Source organism: Cynara cardunculus (genome assembly GCF_001531365.2).
Source record: "Cynara cardunculus var. scolymus isolate 2C chromosome LG 3, CcrdV1, whole genome shotgun sequence".
NCBI lineage: Eukaryota > Viridiplantae > Streptophyta > Magnoliopsida > Asterales > Asteraceae > Cynara > Cynara cardunculus.
This window is the reverse complement of record NC_037530.1, coordinates 18,854,144-18,864,670: the sequence shown is the minus strand read 5'-3', so window position 1 is coordinate 18,864,670 and position 10,527 is coordinate 18,854,144. Positions and strand designations below refer to the sequence as shown.

Below are 10,527 nucleotides of genomic sequence, written 5' to 3'. Positions count from 1 at the left end.
AACAACGATGGTGAGGGGAAGGTCATGGGCTTCAAAAGGACAATGGATCAATTAGAAAATTATGGATAAAAAAGAAAAATTAAAGCAAATATATAAAATATTTAATTATGTATTTTTGTTTTTATTTTTTTTGTCGTATAAAATTTTGTCTCGTTTAAAGTGGCTCTGATACCACTGTTGGGTTTTAACATAACTTGTAACCATAAATGCAGCGGAAAATAAAAATTGGTACAATAATTTAGAAAAAGAAAATTCTAAATCTAAAACTCAAAGCTGGATCTAATAAGACATTTAATTAAATTATAACACACCATAGGGTGTTTAGAAATGTACCTTTTAAGATTTAGTGAAAAATATGATGCGGCACTTAGAAACCAAAAGCGGTTTCCTCTACAAATGATCCACATACGAACATGCGTAGATCCTCCGACAGGTGCTAGCCCAAAAAAAACATTAAATCTAAATATGTGTATGTGGACTTATTAACCAAATTCAGAGATTGAATTTCCCTGAATGAATTAGCCTGACACCTTATTTATATATGCCGGTATCATAGTCATCCTATAACTTTAAATAAGGTTTGATATTTATTTGTAAATAATTATATAATTATCTAAAACTTTAAATAATCATGCTTAATTACAAATAATACCTTTGTAATTATCATAACTACGTTTTAACACATATTCTATAATTATTCTTCAAGAATAGATATTTAATTGTCAATCATGACTTTTGCGTTACTTTCAAATGGAAGCAAACGTATTCTTTGTGTGCGACCTTATCGGTTTACATATTTCTTAATAGTATTGTTGTGTGACACGTGTCGTGAGCATATGATAATTACATTGCATATAAATGAGTTCTTTTTGTATGCGATTCACTTATAGGTTTACATACTTCTTAATAGTATTGGTGTGTGACACGTGTCGTGAACATATGATAATTACATTGCATATAAATGAGTTCTTTTTGTATGCGATTCACTTATTCTCTTTTCGATTTCAGGTCTTTTGACTAATTTTCATTTCCCTTTTCGTCTCTATTAGAATAAGCCATTCCATCCTTCCATATTTCAATTGCACCCTGTGGGACACCGATAGTTGTGGCAATGTGTGCCAAGGTAAGGTATTGCCCCATGACAAGGTGTGCCCACATTTAGAAAAAATAAATAATAGAAAATAAAAAAAAATTCAAGACTTTGGGGCTTGGGTGGAGTAGACATTTGCAATTGCATTGAGGCAATGAAGCCCAAAAGTATTAGACCCAACCCATGTATGAAGCATGGGCTTTGGCATTTGCAAATTTTATATTATTTGTCTCTAACTTCTCATATTTACTTGTAAGTGTCTCTTCTCGTACTTGAATTTATTGGCAATAATAAGTATGTGGATTCAATCTGATTTACTGCTATTTCAATCTTGGTTGTAACTGGCTAGTGGTTGGAACTTATTATTTGGTGAACTCGGCATCCGTCCATAATAAGTTCCAACCACCAGTCAATTACAACCAAGATTGTAATAGCGGCAAGTCGGGTCAAATCCACATAGGCTTGATTTTAGTTTATTATTACCAATGAATTCAAATACAAGAACAAAAAATTAAAGTAAATAAGAACGTGGGGGGAGGGGTGATTTGATTAAGTAGACTAAACATGCAACTAAAAATTGATTCAAAACGATGAATTAAAAAACCTAGCATTAGTTTGCTTCCGATTAAGATGCTAGTACCTATCATCGACTCCAAAAAGCGTAAATATATATTATGACTGTTAACAACCTATAGTTTCCTTAAATCTATACCAATAAAATAAGCTCTTCAACCGGACCTTAATCACAAATAAGAAATTGAAGACGCTCTCAAGTTTTTAGGTGTGATTAGCTTGTTAGTTTTATCGGACTAGAAAAACACCAACTCAAAGCGATAAGCTCATAAGCTCCGCTTGTATAGACTTTGAATGCAAGACTTCAAGAACCCAATTCGTAAACCTTATTGAGACGGAGTGAATTCTATTGTTAATTCATCATAGGTCTAAGACAATTACGTATTTAAGTCTTTCAATAACAATATAAATTGATTCTATTTTTCCCTTACAACAAATGAACCTTCACAACAAAGCTGTTATGAAAGGTTTAGGTTTATCAAGTAACATGAGCTTTCATTTCAATGTAGGTTTTGAATGCAAAATATGTACTCAAACTTCATATTGACCCATAACTTAATAAAACTGAACCTCAAACATTTGGGATAATTTTTTAAAAAAGGACTCTAGATGTGTTTTTAATAATCGAGGAAAATAATATGCTTATCATAGTAAGAGAATAGACAAAAGTTTTTGTATATTACTAACCCGTCAACCCAACTCAACATGCAAGAGTTGAGTTGGGTTGGGTTGATTTATACTTTTGAATGAGTTGAGTTAGGTTAGGTTTTTCCAAACCGTCATAATTGGGTTGGGTTGTGAAAATGTCAAAAACTGTCCAACCCAACCTACATACACCCCTATGAAGTACGATATGAAGTCTTAAAACAAAGCTTTGAGGTACTTTATGTAAAAATTCAGTAGATTGATTTGACGTTTCTCACCAAATTAATCGTTTAAAATTGTTCTTTACCTTCACATTTCATTAATCGACTTTCACGACAAAAAAATGTGAATCTTCAGTTCAGTGTTTCAATTTTGGGAGCAACTTGTCGTTTAAATAAAATTTATGAGCTAAAGACCCTAACTTACTATAAGTGGACTAAATATAAATCAACGTTCAATATTCAGGCCCTACAACTTGTTAAAACCGAAAGAACTGAACGTCAATATAGTCTACAATGACGAGTGGAACTAAATTGAGTACTTTCCGCATGGTCACCACTTCTATATTCATTTCCAATATTTGATCATGAAACACCATGTCGTTGTCATGGGAAAGAAAGATAAGACCTTATAACTACCATTTTTATCATACGATAAAGGCATAAGTAGTAACTTAGATGTAAAAAGGGGAAGAGTTCAACACATGTATTATGAGAAAACAATTGTCATTCCATCTCCAATCAGTCGGAGTTAAGCAGAATTATTCAGAGAATATTGTTGCAATTGCACCTTCAAATCGATCGAAGTTCAATGGGGGGATGATATTGTCTCGGGTACGAGAGGATATATTCCATAGAGTTTAGTGGAATAAGACGACACAACAGATGAATGAAATAATAGAGACGGAGGAAACAATTAAAGGAAAAATACCTTTATCATTGATGAATGGTGTCTTCCATCATGTGTGTAAAGAAAAGGACTTGGTCAAAATACCTCTTGCAAGTTCAAAAGGGATGTTTGATTTACTCTATTAGATCATCCTCTCAAAACAGGGATTAATGCTTCAGACATAGTCTTACAGGTTTCACGAAAAGTAATTGGTCTCATCGGAACCTAACCCTATATATAGGGTTAGGTTCAAGGGAGAACTCTAAATAAATGGACAACCGGAAAACCATGAAAACCCGGACGAAAAAGTATGTTAATATAGGTGTCAAATTAACGAGAAAAATACGATCATTTTTTTATGTATTTTATTTCACTCGAATCTTGTTTAGTTTTCATGTTTTTTCGAATAAAAAATAGGGGGCGGTGGGGTTTTTAAATTAAAAAAGTTTGTTGTAACCGCTTATTCAGTCACATCCATTAGATCATTTAATCTACGGTTGATAAAGTGTTTTCTAGTTTTTTCGTTTATTTAGTATTTTCTTGTTAACCTCTCTCTCTCTCTCTCTCTCTCTCTCTCTCTATATATATATATATATATATATATATAGACCTAATCAAATGAAAACTGTTTTGTTTTTGGTAACCATGAGATCCAATCTCAACCACAAATTAAAAGGTTAAATTGTGAAATTAATAATTTTGGTAATTTTAACTTAAAATATTAATTAAGGGTATTTTGGGGATTTATATATATTCTCTCTCATCTCTCATCTTTCCTCTCTCTGATGAATATTATTCGGCGAACCTCATTTCGATGAACCTTATGTGAAAACAAGATACACAATGTGATACCTACAAATGATATTCACTGTCATACCCAGATATACATACAAGATGCACAATGTGATATCCTTTGTAAAACAATGAAAATAACAAAAATGCACACTATGATACATTTCATAAAACAAAGAAAATACATTGTGATACACGTGAAATATTGTGAACGTTATCACTATGATATACTTTTATTCACAAACGTCTTTAAAATACGATGTATATTAGGTAACTGATATACTAGGTAACTAATTTTAATTAAATATTTCATTCTAAAAAATTTAATCAAATATTTTGATTAGTTGTCAAAAATAGAATTACTATATTACCCTTTTAGCTTATTTAAGAAAAATATTCTTAAATATCTCAAATAAGTGGTTCACATTAGATCTCATTGTTATTGGTTCATATTAGATCTCATTGTTATCACAAACTAATCAGTTCTCTCTTGAATAGACCTCTATGTGTGTGTATGTGTGTGTGTATATATATATATATACACACACACATACAGATAGAGAGAGAGAGAAACGTTCAAATACAAACCGCCTCAATTTATACAACCCATACAAAGTAATAACAACCAATCACATAAATCCATTTGTTTTTCTTTATTTTTAATTTATAAGAGTATTGTGATCTTTTGAGATTACAATAGTTATGTTTGGTAAGTATTTAATACAAATAGATAAGTTTGGCAATTCTTTAATTTTATATAAATATGAATTATATTTTGATTAGCTAGCACCTTTTTAGTAAATATTTAATTGATTTATCCATTAAATATGTTGATACAAATTGTAATCTTTGAAAAATATACAATAACTGTTGATTAAAGAATATTTTTATGTTTCATCATTTATTAAAATATTCGGATATTCGAGCTTTTATAGTTTCTAGGTAACTCTATTTCATCATTAACATATTAATCATTAATAGTTTCATTCTGTTTTATCATTAACAGTTTTATTTTGTTCATCATTTACAGCTTCATTTTGTTTCATCATTAAACATATTCATCATAAACAGTTTCATTTCGGTTTCATCATTAACAGTTTCATTATGTTTTATCATTAACATTTTCATTATGTTTTATCATTAACAGTCCATTATGTTTCACTATTAACACTTCTAAATAGCCTATTGTCCCATCATTAACAGTTTCATAGTGTCCAATGAAACATGGTCATGGGATTGGATGCGGAAAAAGGGATTTCAATGATCGCAACAATTTACAATTTGTTCCCGTTTTGTCCTTTCTTGTTAAAAATAAGAATTTATTTTCTTTTAAAATAACTTGTTTTAATCGTGTCTTTTGATCATAAAAATAAATTAATGTAATTGATTTATAAAGTTTGTATAAACAACATGGTTTACAAACTTCCTCTCTATCTCTACCAAAATTAAAGTTTAGTGTCTACTCTATAAGAATAGATGAAAAAGGTGGATTAACCATCTCTTCTCTTTTGTCTTTTCCTTTTTATTTCCCAAAGAAAACTACATTTGAAAAAACGCCACCATAAATTATTATTTTTTATTGCAAACAAAACTTCATCTTTTCTTATTGTTTATTAATTTTAAAAAATATTTAATTATTAATTATTATTATTAGCAAATATTGTTTATTTATTTAATGATTATTTTTAGTCATATTAATTGTTATTACTTATTTTTTATTATTATTATTATTATCATCATCATTTGAAAGAGTTACTTCGAAAAAACAATATAAATGATTTCTAAAAATAATTTTGTATGTTATATAAAGATTGAAATTATATTATTTTTATTTTACAAATAAAACCATTTAAATAACATGTTTACTAAGGGGTAGTTTATCAAAGCTTATTCAGGTAAGTGCTTATCAAATCACATTACCTTATCAAAAATCTTACCCGGTAAAAAATAGACAAGGAACAAGGGTCTTACCTGGTAAGCGAAGACGATGACTTTACCATGGTAAGAGCTTATCAGGTAAATTATTGCATACGATGTTGCTTTTGTGGACTAAAATCTTACTCGTTAAGTAAGTAATAGTGTTGAATTTTACCAATAAGCATTTATCGGGTAAGTTTTTAGTAAACGGCCCCTTAGTGGTTTATTTTAATTATATTATATAATGTAAGAACTAAGTAATTTTTTCATCATATCATTTTAAGGTGATTTTATATTTGTTAATTAGTTTATCTGTTATCAAACATGATTAATTTATCAGCTAACAACTATCTTATCAATTAGTTTGTCAAATATAATCTAAAGTTATATATTGTTTTGTCATTCAATTTTGGTACGATTTTTGTAATAATTTTTTACTTGGTTTTTTCTATATCATTATTTGGTCAAGTTGTCCTTAAAAAACCAAAAAAAAAAAAAACAAAATCAATAATCTTAGACGGTATGATTGTCAAAAGAATCACTCAAACATTGAATAGGTCCATATCATTTACGTTGTTTGAGTGTTTGGATAAACCTACAAAATTGCATAAAAATATGAACTTTTCGATATGTGAAGATTTTTTTCCCGACAACTAGACCGTTTGAGAAGGGAAAAGTTTAAAAAACAACGATTTGAATGATTAGGCTTTTGAATTTTTTTAATGAAGAAACCTTTATTTAAACTTTCTCATTTTAAATGATCAAGTACTTGAACATTTTTTTTAATAAATAAACCATCAAACTACTAGAATGGGTAACCTACATCTTTTTAACCCAAAAAACTACATCTAAGTGGTTAACAATGTCTTAGAGTAAAACAAAAAAAAAAAAAACTAAATCAATTTTACCGTTACCATATACCATTCAAACTCATTGCACCCAACGACCCTCGTCGCCTCATCGTCATTCGTTCTCCATACCGTCCATTGTTGTTGTTGGTCTTGCCATCAATCACCCTTTTTCGATTTGTCTTTTTTTTTTTTTTCTTTCGATTCTCTCACTTTTACGATAATCAAATGGAGTACGTATAAACAAATCAAATTAAGGAATTTATAATAAGTTAAAACGATGTAGGTAAGCAATTTGTAATAAGTTCCATTATTTATTTATTAAAAAAATGTTTAAAAACAAATATTTTTTATCATAAAAAGAAAAAAAAAACAAAGAAGTGAATGATTGAAAATAAAAAAGTTGTTTGCAATAATGATTTTATATGGATACCATTTGTTTTTAGGGCTGAAATTAGTAAAATGATAATTCTATCTTAATTAATAAATAAATCAATAAGTTAAGAAAACCAAAATCGTCGCCTGAGAGATTCGAACTCTCGCGGGGAAACCCCATGTACTTAGCAGGCACACGCCTTAACCACTCGGCCAAAGCGACATTTGATGTTCAAGTTACAAAACCAAAATCTATTGCTTGTCATTGGTGGTTTTTAATATAGCAACCAAAATACCATTGGACCAATAAGTATGGTAATTTGCCCTGACCCGAACAGAGACGGGGTTTCCTTGCTAAAACGGGTCCTGGGACCAGGGATTCCCGATAGAATCAAACTAAGAGATATTGTTCATGGAGATTTACCGGGTTTTGACCTGGGATTGATAGAGGTTTTAACGGGGACGGGATGTTAATCCTCGTACCTGCCGAGTACCGGGCTGGGGCCAAGGATTACAAAACCCGCCCCAACCCACCCCGTTGCCATGTCTACACCAAACTCTATCTCCTATAAGATTATGGTTTCTTTTATAATATATATATAAGGGCTGGTTCAAATACTAACCAAGTATTTTGTATTAACCATACTAACCCGATCTTGGCCGTTGCTTTGAACATCTAACGGATGTGGTTTAATGAGAATAAATATTTAATTATTTAATTAAGATATTAATTAATGATATATGAACAATCACTACAACAAAAAAGAGTTTATAGGACGCTTTTTTGGGACACTTTTCAAGAATCATCCTATAAAAGGACTAATACGACACATTATTTTGTGTGTCATATTTGATTTAGTTTAATAGAACTCTTACTTTTGATGTCTTATTAAACTCTCTTAGCGTCCTATCATGTAAGTATAATACGACACTTTTCAATGTCACATTATTTTAGAGTCTAATAGGACACTTCTTAAGTGTCATATTATTTTAAAAGGCTAATAGGACATTTTAAAGTGTCATATTATTTCAAAAGGCTAATAAGACATTTTAAAGTGTCATATTATTTTAGAAATTAATAAGACATTTTAAAATGTCATGTTATTTTCAAAAGTTAATAAGACATATTTAATTGTTGTATTAGTGTTTAAAAACTAATAGGACACTTAAAAGTGTCCTATTAGAATTTACATTAATATGAATAGCATTTTATATATAAAACAATTTTTAACATCAAATGAAGGCCCAAATATAAAAAACCTATTAATATCTAAGCCTAAGCCCTATTATCTATCAACCCACCTATTAATATCTAAGCCTAAGCCCTATTATCTATCAGCCCATTTATTTGAACCCAAAGAACCTTTCCTACTTTACCATTTGATTGACTCCCCTTCACTTGATCGACTCCCTGGACCTGCTTAGGAAGCTACTACGATTGGTACTCCGCTATACCTACTTACGAAGCTACGATCGGTAATCTTGAAGGAAGTCCTTAGTGGTTACTTGATCGACTCCTCCCTCTCCATCACTGTTTGCGATCGGCTCTACCCTGAGAATCTCAAAGCATCAGTCGGCGATCCTTCTTCTTACATGTAACATTTTTATTGACTACAATTGATTTAAGTTTTGGTGGGTCAATGACCAACATCTTCCTAAATCGAAACGTGACGCATTTTCCTAAATCGAAACGTGATGCTGACTGCTATTTTATAAGGAAATAAGTTGCGCCTTCTCCACCAGTGGTAAGCGCTTGGATCCTAATATGTGGTATCAGAGCAGGTCACGGGTTCGAATCCCATGGTGTGCATAATGATGCGAAAGACATGCTGTGCAACCATTGACTTCTAGCGACATCTGTTAGTGCTGGCAGATGTTGGGGGATTGTTGGGTCATTTAATCCTAACAAGTTTAATTTCTTAGTCGTAGCAACTTCGATACGAATTCTGATTTCTTTCTACCACACTGCTTTCGTGTGATTGTGTAGTCTTAACAACTGTTGACTCAACCCCAATTTCCATATCTAATCGGTTCTGTATTTATCACCATAAACCCTAGAGGTGATGATTTCTCTTCACTAGAGGTTTTTCTCAATTGGCATCTTACTTGTTCTTTGATCTTCTCGCATCTTACGAATTCATCTTCTTCTTTTTTTTTCCTTTTTTTATCTAGAATTTTGTAAAATCTGTTGGGATGGCACTGTCAGTCTCTGACTTACTTCCGATGTATACACTGCTTTCCAATTCACTTAGGGCAACTCCAACCATCCGGCAAAACTTTAATTTTGCCGGTGATTCCTTTCCAACCGACCTCCAAAAACACTATAATTTTGCCGGTGGGTTCTTGGTGGGTGAAGAAGACCGGCATATTTGCCGTGAAGATGAAGACCGGCATTTATGCCAAATGGGTGGTCCCCACCCACTTTTCTCAATTTTTGTTTTAATAAATTATATAAATAATTACAATTTATAATTATTGTTATTAAAAATAGTAAATAAAATATGTTATTTTAATGGGGGGTCCATAAATTTGGTGTTTTTTTAGAGTGTGATTGGAGTTGAGTTTTTTTTTTTTGTGTTTATGGGCCCACCAGATTTGGTGTTTTTGGTGTTCTTTTTGGTGAGATGGTTGGAGTTGCCCTTAGTGGCGATGAAGCCTTGCGGAAACCTGTTGAATCAACGCTTGCTTAGTCCAAAAACTTGCCGGGGTTTTCTTCTTGTCTAATGGTACGATTTTAGATGGCGTTCTTTTTATTCTAGGGTTTGAGATATCATGGAGTGTGTACACTGYGTGAGTTTAATCAGCATTCATACATGTTTTACTGATTATTTCATTGCACTATAAAATTGACGAAGGTCCAAACGTGGTCTGCATTCTGACATCCTTTATGGTGCAGGAAGTGATAACTGCAAAGGACTTGGTATCTCAACGGATGTTCGTTTAATGGCATCATTGTATTTCAAAAACAGTATCAATCGGTACTGGATGAACCAACGTAACTCACCGTAAGTCATCTGATTTTAGCTAAATGGTCTTGTGCTTCATATTAGTAATGTGAGAATCTTGTGGACATGGAAGATTATTATATCAAATTTATCGCTAACCCTCGCCCAATATAAGTTGTAATAGCATAACTTATGATTTTTTGGGTGGTGGGTGATGGGATCAGGGGGTGGGTGGTGATGGTGTAGTATATACTATTTTAACTTTGTTATCTTATCATTGTAGGGGCATTGAGTAGGATGTCTGTGTTTAGTCTTATCCTTTCAGGGTTCTATGTTGGACATATTGGTCTCAATGTATATATATTTGTGCTTTTGTCAATAACATAGTCATATTTGATTGGTCTAACTAGAGTCTCACGTGTGTGTATCTTCCAATTCCTCTCTCAATGGTTTC

The 10,527-nt window shown here is 31.5% G+C and overlaps 1 non-coding gene across 1 annotated transcript; it reads right to left on the bottom strand.

Moving 5' to 3' along the window:
* Positions 1–7,269: 7,269 nt before the first annotated feature.
* TRNAS-GCU lies at positions 7,270–7,351 on the bottom strand. The gene has a single exon. It is a non-coding gene; the product is annotated as a tRNA-Ser (tRNA).
* Positions 7,352–10,527: the final 3,176 nt, after the last annotated feature.